Here is a 21,087-nt window from a genome sequence, read left to right on the forward strand (position 1 = left end):
TGGAACAACTTGAGATCCACGACGCAGGTATTCCCTCAACTGCGTCCGTCTGCTTGTGTGTGCATGAACCTGAGAAAGGTACAGGTAAAAATGTGAGTGTATCCGGTTCACGACATCTGAAACGGCCGCTCGGAATTCTGCTGCTGCAGAGGAAAAAGCGTATCCTGTCAACACAGGGCACACGTGACCAGACGGCCCAGCAACAGAGGAAGATGGAACACAAGTCAAATGTTGACATCCGTCACTTTCTCGAGAAGTGTTCCAGCAATGATTCTCGTGTTACCAACCCACAAAGGATCTGGGAGCGTGCTGAAAGACACACGAAACATACATCTTGGAACCACCTTCGTGGAATTAGCCGTCCATTAGAAGAAATTTATTGTTTCCGTGCGAACCTTCCCTGTCTTAATTGCTGCTGGACGACATGATCTGAGGGAATAAGAGATATCGTACGGGAAAGGCTACATAGCAGCGAGTGGGGATGCGTGAAGGAAACTGATCAGGAGGTTACACTTTTCTCGCACTTTAGGACGATATGGTTTCGGACGATATGGTTAGGACGATATGGTTCGATATGGTTTCGGACCTAATGGTCCGAAACGAAACAGCACTGTCATTTTGTCACTCCGTTGAGGCAGCTGGGTCCCATGAAACACCACTTAGCAACCGTCTGCTATAACGTTCAGACCTCGAGTTCCACCACGAACACGACACGGAAAACCCCCGCGATTCGCAGAACCCAGGTTGTGTCCGCGTCGATAAAGTAGTACACAACCCTCCAGACGCCAGAAATGTAACATACAAAGTGTGTGCATTACGCATCGCCTCGTTTGTTTGCACACATTCCAGACACAGCCGTTATTCGTCATTGCCAAATACACCTTCATGGAGCAAACCAGAGCAGCAACTTCCCTCCGTCGTCGTATAAGGGAGCACTCCGTCTGACCGATGGTCCAACACCGAACAACCTAGCCAACGCCCCTTGGACCACGCAAAGAAAAGCACCCCCTAGTCCTACGTTTACATCTTCCTCGTTGTCATTTCTCCTCCAGTCGCCTGCGCGTTCTGTAAGCGTTTCGCAAGCATTTTCTGCCCTTGCAGGCTTCCGTCTCAATCCAAAACAAAAATAAAATGAAAGAGAAAGTACAAGGTCGAAAACAGCGCGAGCCTAGAAGCCAAGCTGCCGTTTACGGAGGTTCGCAACCCTTCATCAGCAACATCACCTTGCACTATTCGGTCAGGCACAACACCCCGGTAAGTGTTTATGTATCCGAATACGTGTTGGCAGGCATATGGCATCTAACCGGTTGTGCAGGCGTGTCCAGTCCAAAATTAAACGAGGCTCTCTGTGGGCTCTGTCCGTCCTCAAGCAAATCGAGGTCATCACGCTGCGTTATGTACTTTCGCTTTTCGGTCCTGGGCGGAACCACGATCGTCGTGTGACGTCACGAAAACAGATACAAACGGCACCATGGGAATGGGAACATCGTCTGCTAATATTATGCATGCACACCGTCTCATCTTTCCTTGAAGAGTTCTCTCCTCCTACCTATTCACTCACTCGTGATACGAACGGACCAGCGCGCGGCCTGGTGATTTCGAATGCTATCATTTGTACTCTTCGTGAATGACTTAATCACTTTACTTCACGAAAGAGTCGAGGGAAAATGTTGAGTTTTAGTTTATTACGTAATTAGGTATAAAGCTTAGGACTCCAATTATAATGCTTCACTAATTGTGCCTCATTGAGCTCTCATGCATTTAGCTAGTTTCGCACATACAAGGAAGCCGTTTGCACGTGGACTACTTTCGCCAATTTCCATTCTGACTTGTAACATGTTGTGAAATTTAATACGCCACATCAGAGAGACCTTAATGTGGCAAAATATGGGTTGCCAGGAGTCAACGCAGGAATAAAAGAAAACACAGTACACGCACAAATCGATTATGCGCAGCATCTGATGAAGTGATAACATGCACGTGTGCATAGCAATACTTGCTTCTATAAGAGGATGCAGCTGGGAAACATGTGGACGTTTCGACAAGTGTACGACTCTATGTTCGTCCAATGCTGATGCACGTTATTTTTTGGTCGGTATGTGCACATTGGAGCACATCTGCAATGGTTCTTATTTAAGCTTTCCACACGAATTTACAAGTTTTGACACTTGCTAAAGTATATATCGGTCCTACATGTAATGATAACAACCTTATTTCGAGACGATGAATGGGGAGATTCATCGCCAGGGACGATACTCCACCGCATTACATGTAATAGCATATGAAGCCTAGTGAATCTGTCCAACGGCTTCTGTACTACATCTTCCATCCCTTATCATAAATGTATGAATAAACATGCAATCCCGTACAATAAATAATGATACGAAGCTTTACTACCATTCGGAAAAATATATGCATATAGTTCGGCAGTTGGAACGAGAGGCTCTTGCGTGTCGCAGCTCTCGCGATGCGGCTGTCGTTCGAGAGCACATGTAAGAGCAGTCGTGAAAACAATGACGGTTCCTCCTGCCTTCCAGGAATATTTCTTTATCGTGTAGAAGCGAAGCTCACGAGCTTCGTGCACGTGGTATTATGTGACCGTTGCATCATTTGTTGTAAGACCTGGCCTCTATGTCCTTCCTGTTTATTTCTGTTTCTATGTCCTTTCCTATGATCCGGATTCCTGTTTCTATGTCTTTCTGTTCTCTATGCCCACTTTTTGTAGAGTCCGTTGTTTGCAGCACTCTCCTGGACACTTGAAGATAATGCCGACAGCTCCCCTTTCGAAGTGGCAGGCTTCTGTCATCTGTCCTGTTGTTCGGAGCACACCTGAGTTTGCTGTAATCTCTGCTACTGTAAATGGGCCCTGCAATGTTGGGTTGTACCAAGTAGGTCCTTGACCTGCAGGCTGCAGCCCGTGGTTCGTTACTCTATACGTAACAGAACCACGAAGGCGCAAGTTTGTCAGCTTGTAGCAGGGGTGAATTGCTGTGAACTGCAAGATGAGGCGAACAGCACAAGATGAATATAGAAGTAAAATGCAAGCTCGAGATGTTTGATGTAAGATCTGGTACGCGGTTTAAACTGATGATTGTAAACATGACCGCCATCCACGTAACAAACAAGATGTACCAATCGGAACTGTTTTATCGCACCATGATGCCGGCGGCAGAACGTAACGGAGCCGCTCAGGTTTTGAGTGCGTCGCGTGTCCAAACTGCCAAGCGGTAGCTGGTTATTCTGGGTTCGTTGTCACGCATCATGATTTTAACGTCCTCGAGTACCTATCTCTTGAGGAGAGCAACCATATGTGCGGTGCGTCTTCCCCGCGCCTGCTCCTGTACATGCCGCTCTGGTGTATTGATCGTCTGCCAGGATATCAGATTGGACAAGGTAAAGAGAGAGAGAGAGAGAGAGAAAGAAACGGAGACGTTGTAGTCCCGATATGCGGTCAAGACTGGATACTCCAATTCTCGTAGTCTACAGAGAAATAAAGGTGAACAGATGAATAGCAACCAAACGACGTCGAAAAAGCCCAGATGGTCAACGTCACGACGCAGGGAAGTGAGACGATCTGACGGAGGGCAGGACGCGATAAAGATTGACTTCGACAAAATAGAAGTAAAGAAAAACGATAAAGAAACAGATAAAGGAGTATAAGTGACGAAAAGTGGATCAATGCTTGTGTCCTGGTATAGATGGCCACTAGTAGGTATCTGTACATAGACAAGGTGCAGTACATATGTGTCTGTCAGTCCTCCTATCCGCCTACTACTGACATGATGCCCCTCTACACATGCCGCAGACCCTATAGCTTTTTTTCCCGTTCAGCAAGTCCCCCACTGGCTGAGCACAGACTATATCACAACGTCACTTACACAAGTTTAACTCTTCGCTCAAACATTCCATCCGTTCCGGGTCTAAGCAACAAAGCTAGCAAGACACTATTTTCAGAACCGTGATGACCACAAACAATGTCTCCAGCCACTACCAAACAATAATAATTAACTGTCAATACCAACACTGTCTTCTTTTTCTCGCACTATTATCCTTCCCAGATTCACTCTTGCATCAAAGTACTGCACGCGACGTCCAACGCCACAAAAGCGAATGACTTCATCACGCTCAGGGCGTTGCGACAGCCCAGCATATGTCCAACCTCGAACGTGCCTTGTCCCTCACCCGGCCACCTGATTTCACGGATTCTGACGTCGCGTCTGCAGGCGTTTTCTAATGCGAAGTCAAGTGCGTGGAACAAGGCCGCCCCCAAGCTGCGACTCAAACGCGCAGGGGACCGTTATCTGAAGAACCGGAGCGTGTCCGTCCTTGGACCCAAAGGAGCTGGTGCACGCAGAGAAACCCAGATGTTCACGGAACGCCGTAAAGAACCGTGCACATTTCGCGCCTTAGGCTGTGAAGGAGAACGAGAGGAAACACGAAGAGGTGACTTTCGGGCCACTTGCGGTATGCATGTATGCAAGGATTTGGTTACCTTATCCGTGCATGGCCACCGTGATGGTCTTACCAAAGTGCACGTCTACTGCGCGGTACATGCAGAAAGGCATCTCCGGGATCTTCAATTGGAGTATACGAATGAAACCAAGTGGAGAAGACAGAAAAAGAAAGCGAATAAAATTGTGGTGCCATGCGCACCAGCGCAATTTGAACCGTGATCTGCACAGGGGGACATTTTTTCTTTTTGTCACAGAGCTCAAATCGTACTTGGCTCTCTCATCCAGATGTACATAAATAAACTTTGAATGTTGTCATAATGTGTCGTTAATGACTATAGACATTTAAAAAAGGCCATGCGAATGTGAAGATTATGATGAAGGTAGTATGTTGTTGTATGTTCTTGAACCTAGGAAAAGGGGCATCGGGAACAGAGACGGAGACACGCAGAAGGAACCAATACGTAGGGACTCAAGAACCAGCAATGGAAGTTTATTAGCACGAAAGACAGGGTTCCAACAAGAGACAAGATACAAAGCATTTTCTTTGTCTAGCTTTGATTCTTGTGCCTTGTTAAACGCTGTCTTTGGTTCTTGGGTCCCTCCGTGTTGGTTCCTGGTGTGTCTTCGTTCCTGTTCCTGGTGTCCCCTTCCAGGCTCAAGGAAATGCTCCTTTCATCGCGATTACACCAGCTCGCTTGGCCCTAGCTGCTGTTTTGTTCAACGTAAAGGTTATGTTTACTTACACTGGAGCAAAGTGGGGTATATTATACATAAAGAGGTCATACAGAGAGGTAGGTCACACTGAATTAGGACCTGCTGCTATATGAATTCATGAGCTGTTAGTGGAAGCGGGAAAGTGTCATTACTAACGGTTAAGACACATACTGAGCCATGAGCGATAGAGGTTTGTAGGGCAGTAAAATGAAGCGAAGTAACTTGGAAGCAATTGTTAACTAGCATCAAATTATGACACATTTTCGAACGTGCTTCATGACAACGCAGCCAATCGCTACAACAGCATACATCGAATGTGTACACAGAGCGTGGTTTCACCCGGATTACTCGGAAGGAAATCCATCACAGTAAGTGACGTAAGTATCGGGCATTAAATGTGAGGGATTCTACCGTGTACCCCTTGTACCCTCTGCCGAAATGAAATGGGCAAGCGCCCCATACAACGTGAGAGAAGAAACAGTTCCGCCCTCCAAGAGAACAGCAGTTATCTCGTTTCGCGGTGTGTGGTGAGACGCAAAAGACACGAAGAGTATGGGTCAGAAAGTGTTGTCTCGTGTCCGCCCTACATTTGAGCCAATTTCTTCAGAGACACCGCAGCGACGTGTGAACAATGCTGGCAACTTTTCGCAAGTCCGGAAGCCTCTTTCCTGGACAGGAACACTGGTCAAATTACCACCCGTTTAAAACGGAGAAAAGGAGAAAACTCCTCGGACAGCAACGAGTGACTCGCACTGTCATTTTCAACGGCAGATTTTTTTCGTTGCTTACTGATGCATGGCCGCCCTCACAAGAAAGAAAGAAAGAGCCGTGGAGAAAAATAACAAAGGGGGGCTGATATGCGAAAGCCGCTTATTTTCTACTTCCGCAGGCCAATTCAGTTTGAGGAAACGTCAAAATAACCTTGGGCGGGTGTAGTGCATAATGTGAGGCGTAAACGAAAATATATATACCCTCCTGTGTTGCAGCTTCCTTGCTACTGCACCTTCGTGACTCATCAAGAATAATCCAAGTTTAGATGGGTCCGGTATGTTCTGACAAACTCGTATTTATCCGATAACCTATGTGTATTACGTTGTTATTCCCATGCAGCGTCCTCTCAAACTTTAGCCTGTTCGAACATTTTCTAGTTCGTCCCAAACTTCGAACTCAATTCGAAAGCCCATTTGCCTCAACGTCATTTTCTTTGAGTTTGTCATTTGATTCCTCCCCGAACTCCAATCACGCGTGTCACATTGCATAATGCGAACAAATGGCACTTATGCACAATTGAACTCAGGCACCTTGAGGCTTGTGATGTGTTCGTCTGTTGTGTTTCAGCCTCAGACTGCTTTCCACCATGCATAATGTACCTCGCACATTATTTCAGCCAGTTCAGCTCAGCAAAAATTCTCGGGCCATCACATCAGATGCAAGGCCTAAGAGTTGTTGCTGAGTTCCTCTCCAGCACTGGACTAATGGACGAACTCTAATAGGACACTTTTCCATCATCATCATCCCTTTCTCATCCCTCCCGCAAGAGCAATGGGGCAATGTACCGCCATAACGGCGGTGAATGACCCACCATATCATCATCCTATATATGTGTGTGCGCGTGCACATTATTTAGTAACAATCTGTACGCATGTCTGATGTAAATATTACTTGAGTTGAGTGCAACAACAGACTATGCGGTATGCGAAGCACATTGGATGTTACCACGTGTGGTGCTTGTGACTATAATTCGCGAGGAATGCATGTTTGACCAATACCGTATATGCTCCTTCAACTGCGGACAGACATGTACAAGATACTATTAAAAATAACAATACTTAACTCTGACCCAAGAACGTATTTGAAATGCAGTACAGATACTTGGAAAGGAAAGTAAAGTTGAGTAGCTAATACTTCGAAAAGTACGTAAGATACACTTAAGATACAGTACTTGAGTATCGGACATGAAGCCGATTACGGATATTTTATTTAGACATAGTCGTTTCTGGCAGCTTGTCAGCGCCATTTCGCTTCTGTCGTTGCATAGTAGTTGCGTTTCGCAGTGTTCGTCAATCGGCCGTCTTCTCTTTGTTTGAAAAATAACCTAGTCGGTCAATAAGTTGTTGTTCCTTTGCATTGAAACCAAGAAAACGACCGTGAAAGCAAGGGTATACCTTGTTATGAAACCAAACATGGCATGGACACAAACTGACAAACGAAAAGTCGTTGGAGTGTCAAGCAGAAAATGACGAAAACTAGAAGTATTTCAAATAGAATACTGAAAGACACTGAATAAAATACTAAAATACTACCAAATGTACCTAAAATACAGTATTTTGAGTACCGTACTACAGGACTAACAGCGGGTATATACTTGCTGAACAACGAAAAAAAAGAAAACCCGATAACACCCAAATGTATTAGTAACATCCGATTTTCCTCACCCCCTCCCTGCTTCGATGAACACATCAGAACGAGATTATTGTTCGATTCACTTCGATATTTACAAACAGCGCCAATAGAGGTGCACGAGCAGTGCATCACAGAGAAGGTCTGTACAAGGAACGAAGACTCACTCAACGGCTTCTGAAAAATCACTGAACCGGCAACGAGACGCACTTGTGGCAGATCGTAATCCAGGATCGTTAACCGATCTTATAGCGGAACAGTTCAAACGGTTCGCGGCCAACTTTACTGCCAGACTGCGTAACATTGAACCGGTTACATGTCTGGGCAACGTGTAGTCGTCAGAGAGACAGCGGCTGGAAAATAGGTTTTGAGGGTTCCGAAAAGCTAAAGAAGCACTGAAGGGGCCGCATATACAAACGTGTGGTGTATCAATCGGGGTAAATAGATGACGCTGCTTTCCTATAACCAGTATGTATAAGCACAAGGCAATTGTATTGATGAATACCCCATGATTTTTTTCCCCTTCCTTCTGTTCATATTCTATATGAAAGGACACATAATGGAGAAACTTGTTTTGTTCTTAATTTTTCTCAGACGTGTAGCCGCAGACCGAAGACACTGTAAAACTAAGAATGGTACGTTGATTCCCTAGCGCTTTTGCTGTATACGTAACCACAAAGTTCAACTGCGTTGGTCAAGCCTACTCGATGCTTGCCTTGTCAGCAGACATATTAATAAGCAAATAATGAATAAGTTTTGTTGCGTTTGCTGTTAATGCTGTTGACACGTCCGTTCTTCCCAACATTCAGAAAACCTCTAGGGTTGCCACCTTTCGTAGTGAAAAACACCGACTGAGGGAGAGGAGGGGGAATAGAGGGAAAGGAGGAAATGCTTGTGGAAAAGGGAGAGTGGGTGACGGGTGGAATGGCGCACACACACATAGAGAGAGAGAGCGTGCTCGCTCAAGATAATACGAGGAAACATATGTTCCTGTGTGTGGCTGTATCATTGATGCTAGAAATAACAATGACTAATAATAATAATGAATAACTAAGAAAACGACTGGTGACTTCGGAGCTGGGTCTGTGTTCCATATTCATTCAAGCTGTAGTGGAATATTGAAGGGAAAATCCTGTAAAAGCCCTTATGAAAGGTCTTGAGCCACAAATACCGGCAAAAGGCTGCCGGTATCACCTTCCTACCGGCAACCGGGAGAGAGCCCAAATAACCGGCCGTGCCGGTATAATACCGGCCTGGTGGCAACCCTAAAAACCTCCCATGTAATTTTCGCCCACGCCAAAGACCCACTATTGGCTTTGAGACATTAGTATATTTTTCTGGCTGCGCTCTCGAATGCGTTCCTTCAGTAAAGCTCCACGAAAATTTGTGTTGGCATGACCATATCACTTTTGTTCAAACCAATACCCTCTCTGTCCTATATGCACTTCGTAGACTCAAATTCTTGTTATGGGTTTACCAAACACTAATGCATTCAGATAGTTCTTATGCGTTGAAGTATACGGTCTTACGCACTTATTGCTCTAATCTTAATTCCCTTTTTATTATCCACAAGAAATCCGGTTTATTACGGTTTATTCTGTTTACACCTCTTTGTGATTCTGTATCTTTTGCCTTTCATTGCTTGTCTGCTTGCAGGTATTTACACTCTTGGGAGATATAATGTCGCGCTACTGGTATATAAATTGTATCATGATATGGTCATACACCATTTGATCTCAATCAATCATTGTTCAAACACCTTACTGTCTACGTCGTCAGACTGCCATGCATGGTGCAGCTTGGGACAAAGGTTTACGGGTGGCCCCCTGGTAGCTATCAGGAAGAGATCGAATAAGAAACGGGTGACCTGCTATTCTATCTATGTCTCAGCATGTGTGTCCGCTCATGTTTGCTGCTATAGGGTGTCGCTGCAATGGACAAATGCAACACCCAGGTGTTCCGTAAACGTTTGTCCCAAGCTGTACTACCGCCTCAGCCCAGAACGTACTGTAATGATTAATTCCGTGTTTTATTTGGGCTCCAAAATTTGGAATTCCTTACCGGTACATCTAAGGTTATTAACCAACTTTCTCCATTTGAAACAGTAAGTAACGTGTATTTCTAGATGGCTAATATGTATTCTGTTCATGAGTTCGCATTCGTTCGTTCGTAAGGGGTTAATGAATTTCCTGTTTTCGACATGTGACCCATGCACGGACATTTTTCTGTATTCTGAGTTTGTTCTTTCTCTTTTGTGTGTGTGTTTTCATTGTATGTATACTTTGTAATATTGTTTATTGATAGTGTGTATGTACGATAGTGTACCATTCGGTACTGTATAACAGGGCTTGTTTTCACAGTCCCGTTTTGTATTCGTTTTTCTGTACGCATTTTTCAATAAAGAACCTTTGAACCTTACATCCATGTCCGTTGTAAGTTTCGATCTCCCAAATGTTTAGTTCTTCATTGTCGTATATTGTACGTGGTTTTTTTTAGATGTTTGTCTATTTGCTGTCCATATTTCCTCCAGACTAGGAGTACAAGGGTACCAGGTCTGACAGTGTCCGGACTAACATTCCGGCGTTTTTCTTTTTAATTTTACAACATAATCCAATTCAATGTAATCTAATATCTTCCCAGGGGGCACAAGATCCCGTTCATCCGTTTGTCATCTACACGTTTTTCTTTTTCCATCGCAGTCAATCGTTCGCGAGAAAGCAATACTTCACCAACGCATGCACTCCGCTGTCAACTTCGAACAAAGAATTGGTTTCTCGCATGAAACAAGCACACAGAGAAAAACCCACAATGTCATAGGGCAAATGCTTCGGGGGCGTACCACGCCGCCACGGCGTGCGGGGGGAAAAGCCGAGGTTTTGTCTATATATGTAGGAGACACGACTCCTACCGGATCTCCATTTAATGCACAGTGTTCTACAGAAGATGGTGTCGCATTGTGCCTCAGTAGCAGAGCGAATTCTATGCAAAAGAGAAACGTGGTGATATGGTGATTCATGACGTTATCATGTATTTCGATATCTTCCTCTTTCAGAGAACACACGTGAAGATAGCGGTCACCACCATTAAAATAAGGTGTTTTTGCTGTGATCACTGGTCGATCTCTTGATTACACAGATTTTTGCGGAAATGACAGATAATAACTGCACTGCGCTTCACAGTGTCTTTCTTGATGAAATTCTTTAAAGTGGCAGTGGAAGAGTTCCAAAAAGAAGTACCCCGTTTTCGATTGTGGCGGCGGTGCCACTATTATCGTTACTCCTGATCATAGGGACAGCAGAAGCATGGATAACTCAAGGTTCCCTCTAGTTCGGGATGCTTGTCTCCCGCCCCCAACTACTGGGTTCTTTTTTTCATCTAACTGCGGCTAAGTGGTCTGACAGTCTGACTTACTAAATACCCATTTTTTTCTTCTTCTATCACATCACATCCCATTCCATCAAGGCCATGTTAACGTCAAGTCAACAGCAGATATAGCTTGCCTACTCCTGTTATATGCTCAATAATAAAACGCCACCACAATAATCACACTCATTCGATTTGCATCGGAATGAAACGATATGTTATGTATTGACAAAGAAAGGAATAGCATGCCTGCACAACAACAACAACAATAAATGATGACGATGAGATGGGGTGTTTCACCGCATGCCTGCAGAGCCTGTCGTAAAATACTGCATTGCTATCACTTTAATATCAAATGAAATGAGAGAGACGCGAGCAAGAAGAAGAAGTCCACTACTGATTCAGTGAGTTTGAGTTTGATTATAGAAAAAAAAACGGAAGATATTGAATTCGTCACTGACGAATTCTGCTACTCCCACAAGGAGAAAGAAAAGGAGAAAGAAAAGAAAAGAAAAGGTGAAAAGCTAAAAATAGAAACACTTCACCCCTCCCAATCACCGAACTGTACGTGCATATGCGTAGCTACATCCCCTACAAGTGAGCTGAAGTGCAAGAAACAAAACTGCAACGGGGAACTCGACGACACATGCCTAGCCATGCGGTCCTAAAATACAGATTCCATCTCACTGCTCACTATGAATTTGACAAGCGCTGACAATGCCGCATCTCTCTTCCCGGGTTCCCATACACCCAGCACCTTGACTATATCGAAGGTTCTATTGTCCAAGCGGTCTAGAGCAAACTTCAATGTAGCCCTTTGGGATGCATATCTTGTGCAGTGCATAACGATGTGTTCCGTGTTTTCCACAGATGCACTGATTCATTATGTTGTCCTTTCCTTTGTTTCTTAATAAACACATATCCCCCCTCTGCAACTGTTTGTTTGTGTCATATATGTACTAATATGTTCCATTATGACGTGACCACCACAAATATTTACGAAGTGACGTGTACGCCAAGACGAAGGAAACGTTTGCTGAAACGTTGTTCTCCGAAACATTTTTGCAATCAGTAAGGACGTTGCCTATTATCTGGAAGGCAGCTCGCTGAAACGTATACTATTGCGCGGGCGAGCTGCCAAAACCAGTTGTACAACTTCGCGCCATTCAGACATATATCTGCAAATTGCCGTTGCGAAGATTAACTTATACGAGCAGAAGTACCTGCCAACAATATTATGACGCCCAACGGAAGCAGTTCCTCTGATCTTGTCTGTGTTTGTTTACCCACAGCATTTCTCCCGCTATTGTTGCAGCATCCTATGGACGATGGGGTCCATTGATTTGGGACAACGTTACCTTCAATACGAAGCTTGTCTCTGTTTTGGTTGATTGACTCATTTGAAAATTAACTGGCGCAAGGATAAGCTTGTCTCAGTTTTGTTCCTTTTGTTCCGTCTGCGTATAGGGCAATGCTCCACAATTCTACAGCTGCTAATCCACAGTGCCCCATTGTGCGAACGCACATTGACACATCGTCAAATGCTTTATATATAATTGGGCACTGCTGGCTCCAGTGGTGTGTTTATCAGGTAACCGTAAGAGTTCAACGGAAAAGACAGGACCGTGTACAGGTTTGTAAGTGAGTGAAAGCTTTGCGGGACTCGTTGTATCCGATTCGATGGCATAACGAACAGCTGACGAATAATGCGCCGCCAATAATTGAATTAGACATTTCTTTGTACTTTGCATTAAAGCTTTATTATCGAACAAGTACTCTTCCTACGCTCGTTGAAAAGCTTATTCGCCGCAACATAAGCGAGACATCTTGTAAGCAAAGCCAACATTCAAGGTTCGCAGTCCGAAGTATGCGTTCACAGCATAGCCGTGTTACTGGAACGCATAATTCACTTCGTCCGATTATTCGAGCCGTGCGAATAGTAATTTTATAACCGAAAGGAATACGAAGCGAATAGTTATGTAATCGAAGACAGATACAGCATGCAGGCCGATATACAGCATGTATACGTGGTATGAAGCAGAACTCGCTGTATAATGAAGAAAGCTTGAGCTATGGGCGAAGACGCACAAATTTGAGCGGTTCGTGTCGTGTCTGTTGTTTTTTCTTCGCCCATAGATAAATAAATAAACAACTCAGGCTTTCTTCATTATGGAGTTCTTCCACCAGCTCGCCCGCATATATGCTATAAAGCACTCACTCAGTTTCAGAGCTGTGGAAATTACATTTATTTTGTAACGCATTACCATTACAGTTTTGTAAAGTAATGCATTACGTTACTTATTACACGGTCTTTAAAGTGCTGAGTTACATTACTCATTAAAATGTTGTAAAGTAGTGCAGTGCATTATTTACTACTTTTTCATGGTTAGTAATGCATTACTATCATCAAGTAATGACACAACTTTTGCATTACGTTTTTGCTCACGGTAAAGAGTCTTACTTTGTTACACATACCGGTGATAGGTTCTGCAACATCGCTATACGCATGAATGATTCCATTGAGAGATGGGAGCAGTATGCATAACCTAAATGAACAACCACAGATAAGATTAATTGCAACATTAGAACGAGTTGGTGCTCGGAGATTCCACTTGGACTCTGTCCTGGTCGGTGACAAAGGCGACTGGGAAAAACCAGCTTCGAGCTGTTAGCTAACTTGGCAGCTGACATAACTTCATAGTGCTATCAGTAACGAACCTGTACCAGCCACAATATGCGTAACTGATAGCTATATAGACCATATTTGAATTTTCGACCCAAGTAATAAGCCAGTTAAGGGTAATCACGCATTAACCGAACAAAATGTCATATTCCATTCAGAATTGGAATAGAGCACACAGTTATCCATCTCGGTATTCGAAATATCAGGATATTCGCACATCCCTACCAATCGCAATGTGTACAAAAATAAAACCAATCAATCAATAAAAAGAAGTTTCCCTCTGTCTCCTCCACCCTATGTATTTCTGTATACAATGTGTGCATAAAAATAAAATTAATCAATCAATCAATTATAACAACTATGAAGCACAACTGCCCTCGCGCTTTACCGTTTACTTAGAGTAAGCTCTTGAATGCCCGTCTATAATCCGAAATCATATTCTAAACCGAACTGACTGTTTAGAGCAGGTATGCACGACACGCGTCATAATGGATAATAAAGAATCTCGCTAAGTCAGCTAACTTTGGCAGCTGACATAAACGCCTAGTGCTATCAGTAACGAGCCCGTCGACTGCTTTATCGTCTGTCGCTTTACGTAACGTGCACAGCGACATCTGTTGTACCGCTACAGCGGTCATTTATTTTCTTTCCGCTATACATTCTTCGCGACGTCTTATGTGCAGGTCGTTCCACCTGCGCGTAGGTGGTTTTTCGTTTAAGCCAAGGATGTGAAGTACGTAATTTGCGGAGCAACTACAGTGCTTGGAAGGACTATTTGCCAATTTGCTTGTGTTCAAGGAAAATATCTCAAGGCGCGAAAGGCCAGTCTAGAGCCAGGTGCTATATATATATATATTATACATTATATATATATATATATAACCGCCCATTAATAAAAAGATAAAGAAACAGAGAAATTGGAAAACTGGGGGGTTGCACTGTTTCGGTTTGTTCTGACATTTCGCGATTTGCTTCTTCTCTGTTTTAAAACTGTAACACTACTCATCCGAAGTGTGACAAGCGCGTATATAGTGCTCGAGGTGACTGGTATTTGTAACATGTCGATAGAGGTGGTGGAAAGTAGCAGTACAGTAAGCGAAAGGGAACAGAAAACAAATGATACTAAAACAAACTCAGAGGTTCTACAGCTGCGGAGGAAAATTTAAAAACAAAATAATAATATCGCCGAGGTTGTCATTCCCGCCGCGGTACGTAACGTTACCGTCGGTCGCAAACCAAGAAGACTACCAAAACTACCTAAACCAAAACTCATTCCCTTTTGTCACTCCTTGAAGGAACAGTTTTCACGTGCTACTGAAGCCGCTGTCCCGTTGTATCAATAAAGTCACAGCTCTTTCTCACACAAAGCCGAGCAATCTCAACGGACGTCTCATAATCCTACGCGAACGACAGATCGAACGATCGCTTGAAAATATATTCGCCTAAGAAAAAAAAAAAAAAAAAGAACGAAAACACTACGTGCTCTTCGTGTGCCGAAACTGGAACAGACGACTCTCAAAGCAGTACGCAAAACAAAGAACGGATCTTAAATTTATATAAGCCAGCCGGTGCTCTGAAGCTATTCAGCGCGCTTTGCAGTTTCTTGCCTTTTTTCTGTCTTCGGAGACCGCACGGAGGCAACAACATACGTCCATACCTTGAGAGGTTATCCAGCAGAGCCGCCAGAGCGTCGAAAGTACGAGCTCAGAAGTTGTCGCCCCTGGAGCGAACACACACGCGAGCGAGCGCACGCGTTCAGAAATCCAAAATAGGCAGACGACGCTGCATGCACGACGAGGAGAGTCGAGCATGTGAGAATATCAGGAAGGCACAAAGAAAAAGAGCCAACTACGCGTCATCATTGAATCACACGTGAGGGAGAGGAAATACCGAAGGAGAGATGGAGCATGCGCAGAGGTGCCCGTGTAAGACCGCAAAAGGAGAAGGAGCGCGAAAATTTGTACGGGGAATTCGCTGCCAAAAGGCGCGCATGATTTCTTCGCTATTTCGTTGCGAGTAGATGGATTCCATCTAGATTCAAACGTGCGGGAACTCTACGAAACTGTCGAACGAACGGAAGACGTGGACACATTCAGACGTGGACACAAAAGAAAAAAAAAAGCCAAATCGAGAATTATTTGGGGTGCGGGGAGGATGGCAGAGTAGACACCGTGGTGCCCGTGGGAAGGGATTATCATAGGTAACAAAAAAACAAAAAGTATAACAGAAGCACCACGGGAGCAAGACGAAGCCTCTCCTCCCTCCCTCCCCTTTTTCCAAGTTTGTCCACCTCACCGTGCTTGCACATCGAAAAAAAGAAAGGAAAGAAACAACGAAAAAAACTATCACCCCAAGTGCAATTTTACCCAACAGTGGGTCGCGTCATCTACTACTGATCATCTCATCATCAAAATGCCCTATCTCATCATCATAAAATCATCACTAAGGTCTACTAAGGTCACTAAGGCCAACTTAACGAGGGAAAATAGGATAAAGCAAACAAGTCGTATAGTACACCATTCAGATTGCGGGATAATATTGCAGAAATATTTTTTATTTCCTGTGATATCTCTGCCATCCGTATCTGACATTCATCTGCAGTGCGAACAAGATATTTCCGAAGAGTTTGTCCGCCAAAGGGGCTGACATATTCGTCTGGCGCTTCCTTTTTTCTTCACCGACGTTAGCGAGATTTAGCAAACAGTTGATAACGTGGTTTGCGTCGAACCGTATCAACCGGAACCAATCTGTGGATAAGATACTGTGTCATGCACGGCTGCAATTCGTTCCGATAGGCATGATAACCTAACCAACGGTTTGCTAAAACTGTCTGATGACCCACCCTATAATGTACAGCGTACATTGTTCGATAAGAGTGGGGACAATAACCTGCAACACTGGGTTGGTACGAAAGGCGGACAATTACAGTACGACAAACAGGACAGTACGATAGATACTTAAGGACAATATGATACGCATTATCGCGCGGTATAATTATGCAATGTTTTATTTGCAAGTCAAGAGGTCCGCGCCGTAACGGCCATTACGCTTCAAACTTCTTATCACCAGGTGCATGAACTGGCTTTTGCGAAAAGTTTATAAAGGGTCAAGCTATCTATTGGATCTACACTTCTTTGAAATTACTTTCCAATGAAACCAGCCTTCAAGCTAAACTCTAGCACAGCTCTGCTACGTAGCCGATCTTCTCAGGTGCTGACACGTCCAACGATTCCGCGAAGTTGAAAGCGCTCGTCAACAAGGCAACCGCATCGCAACGACAACATTAACTAAAAAAACATAGGAAGACACGAAGCTGTGTAGGTAGAAAAGCATTTCGTACCGAGAAAACCCTTTTTCCACCTCATAATCTCACGGCCAATCATTCCGCTGAAAACAGATTTCCTGAGATATACAAGCGTGTTTAGTACGTTGATCTTGAACAGGATTTGAATGTATAAGGAGAGTACACGTAATCTACGACGCGTTCATTCTTTGCACGTATACAGCAGCATGGAACAAAGGGAATGGAAAGTGGTTGCGCAATAGGACCATTCCGGGAGGTTTTATATATATGGCGGGTGTGAACTAAGCGTCGAGTACCGTCGCAGACAAAATGACACGTGGTTCATGCTATGGACTGCAAACAGGTCGACAGATAAAACGTACCGAGAATGAGATAACGTTAACTGCTGGGCTGTAATGCACGGTTTTGTGGCCCTCGTGAAGCAAAAGAGGCAGACAAAAAAATGACAATACGGTACACACCCTCGTACTTTGTGTACACTAGATTATATGATGTTGATGATGACCGGCGTTTTTATGCCTCACTGGCAACTATAAGGCTATAGTGCACCAAAACGGCGGTGACTGGTGTGACTAGGTAAGAGTAGAACTGTTAGATTAAATGCAACAAGTCATAGCAATTCAGACATCAAACTTGGTGTGATATGGTGAAAACTTTGTATAAAACAATGTAGCATTCATGGCCAATGTCATCAAATGCTATCAACCCTTATACCTCTACCGGACGGGCACACATACGGCTACGGCATTAAGAAAAGGTCGTAGCTCCGTGAAGGAGTTTTGCCGGTGATGTCTACGCCGATAAACACATCTGCGAACGTTGAATGAAATGTAGTTAAATCACATTTGTTCTCACTTTGGGTACTCGGAAACAACGTTTGGTTTGCACTTAGCCAATTTGAGAAACAGCAAACGATATTAGTTTTGAAGTAATTTCGATGCTTTGTTGTGCGCGCACAGTTTTGGATGCAGACGACACGGAGTGCAGTCAGTGGTTCGAGGGTATCACTACGAACTGACGAGATATAACGAGAAGCAAGGGCAAATATTCACCAGAAAAACTCAAGGCGTTGAGCACGAAAAAAGTTCGCAGAACATTACGTCTCAAAATAACATTTTATTTCGAATTGAAGGAAATCTGCGCCATCTTGTTCACGGAGTTTGGTAACGAGACTTCGACAGTTTCGGGGGAACGGCCGTAAACTCTCTTGCGGGAGCTCCGTTGCCCTTACATCTTAGTTTTATCGCAAAAGCCGTATGACAGACCATCTGGCAAGAATTTAATTACCGTATCCACTTAAGACCGTAACCGTTAAGGCCGTAAGTGCGCCCGTCTGACAGGGGTAATATAAAGGGTAACGGGAGCTCATACTTATGCAACTATAACGGGGGGGGGGGGGTTGTAAGTCAAACGTTGCCATGCCAGTACTGGACAGCTGTTTCGGCCTTCTTGGGCCTCATCAGCAGTACGCAGGCAGGCAACGTTTGAGCGGATGGCGTCAGAAGGTCACGTGGCACGTGATGCCTCCCGTCAGGGTGTCGTAAGACACCTCTGAAAGCATGGGGGGGGGGGGTATGAAAGTTGATCAAGTGAAAACGAAAGGTCCGCATGCTATTAAAAAAAGGAAAGAAAAACAAAAACTAGATAAATCACGATCAAAGAGTGGCAAACAGTATGGGTAAAACTCTTGAAAAGTGACGGTGAAACTCGTGTTACGGACACGTGATGAGGACGTGCAGCATAGAGAGTTGCTCCCCGCAGCATGTGCATTAGGGTGGCTCCTCTCTGCGAAGTAAAAATATATGTGTCAGATACGTGTGCCTATTCCGCCCAAATAACATATACAGCAACACGCACCTCATGTTGCTGGTTTCTGATACTCTTCGCATGTCTTCCTGTGAGAAGCTTGACAAGATGGCGCTTATTCTTCATCTGCTTCAAGGAAGCAGCAGCAGTGCGGTCGGCTTGCTCGCTGCCAGGTACGCCCATATGACTGGGCACACAGCAAACGACTACCATCGAGAGGAACATGAGTAGCTGGCATCGATTTCATAGTTTTGATGGCTACGCCTCCAGACGCATCCGACACGTCGGCAAGACAAATGTTACACCGACGGAAACGGTTCGAATTTTGTGCATTCAGATAAGTATCTTCTAAGCAAGCAGAAACCTTGTTGTCTTTATCTAGAAGATCAGTAATTTCATCTATCCTGGAGGAGAGCCAGCGACAGTTCCATTGTAACATTACCTGACTCATACTAGAGGCAAAAGTCACGATAGATAAGGATTCCAACATTAACAATGCAAGGAAGGCACCTCGGACATGTTGTTCTCTTTTTTCTTTACCGCGTGATTAGAACATACCACATTCAGGAACCGTCGTGGCATCTGCGACAACTTCTGTAACACTGTGTTCGCGCGGTCCCTGACATTATGGACCAGTGAGTGTTTCTCGGTGCCTGACCCTTTCCTCCTTTTTCCTTTATTCTTTCTTCTGCTTGACCCACTCTACCTCTTTCCTGTTTTTTCCACTCTCTCCCTCTCTCTTTCTGGCTCTATTGTTCCATCGACAAACGCGTTTTGAAGTGGCCAGTCCTGACTGGGTCCGGACTAACATCTCCATATTTTTCTTTCATTTCCAATTCCTCGCAGCACGCGCGAGAGATTCCTGAACAAGAATGCCGACGCAATCTTTCTTGCCTCCAGATGAATCACGTTGCGTGCAATTTTGACATGCAGGAACATTTTTCTCGAATTTACATTTTGGCCAGGAGGGGTGAGTGAGTGTGTTTATTTTTTTGGTGATGGTGGGTGATCACCGGAACAGTTGACACAGTGATCAGTCCCTCTACACTCTTCCGTTTCATGACCAGCAGGCTGACTGCATCGTGCGCAGCAAGAACCACGGCACGCACCGGCCGCGTGCCAAAAACTGTTGCTGTCGGAAGCAACGAAGCGTGTTCGGGAGATACGGCTCGGACAGATACCAAACTTTCAACTTATCTGGTAGTGTAGGCCGGTCAAAGGAAGCATCTACGCTCCTGGTCCCATGTACTCATTACGTACTGTGCCATTTTATTTTTATTTTTTAGTTTCCTCACATCAGGGACACTCCTAAATGTAGCCCACATTTCATGTTCGCACACGCGGAAAAGTCTATGAGCCGTTAGAACCCGTCGGCTGGAGTTTGACCAAATCCCGGACCTCCACCCGTAAAGGCTTTTACGCCTCGGCTTTCATCCCTGCGGCACGGCACGGCCAACACCTTGGGGCTGGGGCCGTGGTGTCGCTACTCGTCAAATATCATCAAAAGCCTTGATTCCCCCTAGGGGACAATGTGCAGCACATGGTCTGCACATGGTGCGGCGGCACTGATATTAGTTGATAAGAAAAAAATGGAGAATTAGGCACTCATTACGAGAGCCGGCTACTCCAGATCACCTAGAAAAACAAACAAATGGCTAACAACAATAAGAGCAATGAGTGACAAAGGCAGTCAGTCAGTCACTCACGCACACTGTCAGTCCCTACATGTTTCCCCGTTTTTTTTTTCTTTATCACATCACCATCATCATCCTACATGTTGCTTGTCCAGATATAGCGCGGGATCCAGATAAGTGAAGCCCAGGTATACGGGGGTCGAATGTATTTGTGCTAGATTTCAGCTCGGTTTGGAAACTTATCTGTGGACACATAACCTCACTCAACAAACAGTTTGTAGACAATCATCTCAAGCAGCACAGTATAATCTTTGACCAATATTGGCTCGATATCGGCAATACTGGACCAGTAGTGCAAATATCCAGTCAACAATGGCTCAAGGTTGGTACATCATATGGTCATTTTTACCATATGAAAGACACTGAGAGTTGCTGTTACATTGTGCCATCAATGCTAATAGTCAATATGCGAACAATCTAGCATATCAACACTTGCACGACAACCTTTCATTATGCAGGTCACCGAACTCGATCGCGGTAAAATCTGCAAGAAAGGTAAAGGATTGAAGGTAAAAGTAAAGGGTGTTAAAGTAAAAGTAAAGGTGTTAAAGTAAAAGTAAAGGTGTTAAAGTAAAAGGTAAAAGTACAAATTAAAGGGAAAGGCAAAAGAAAGACACGAGAGATTTCGGACGAAAGTACGTCATAAAAATGGTCCAGAGGCCGGGAAAA

At 44.4% G+C, this 21,087-nt stretch overlaps 1 protein-coding gene across 1 annotated transcript in view; it reads right to left on the bottom strand.

The window, feature by feature from the left end:
• LOC135368618 (SH2 domain-containing protein 4A-like) overlaps positions 1-15,444 on the bottom strand; it is a 47,796-nt gene extending 32,352 nt beyond the window's left edge. The window contains exon 1 of the mRNA XM_064602017.1: positions 15,272-15,444. The gene's annotated coding sequence lies outside the window, so the exon portion shown is untranslated. The remainder of the gene's footprint in view (positions 1-15,271) is intronic.
• Positions 15,445-21,087: the final 5,643 nt, after the last annotated feature.

This window comes from Ornithodoros turicata, chromosome 9 (genome assembly GCF_037126465.1).
Source record: "Ornithodoros turicata isolate Travis chromosome 9, ASM3712646v1, whole genome shotgun sequence".
Lineage (NCBI taxonomy): Eukaryota > Metazoa > Arthropoda > Arachnida > Ixodida > Argasidae > Ornithodoros > Ornithodoros turicata.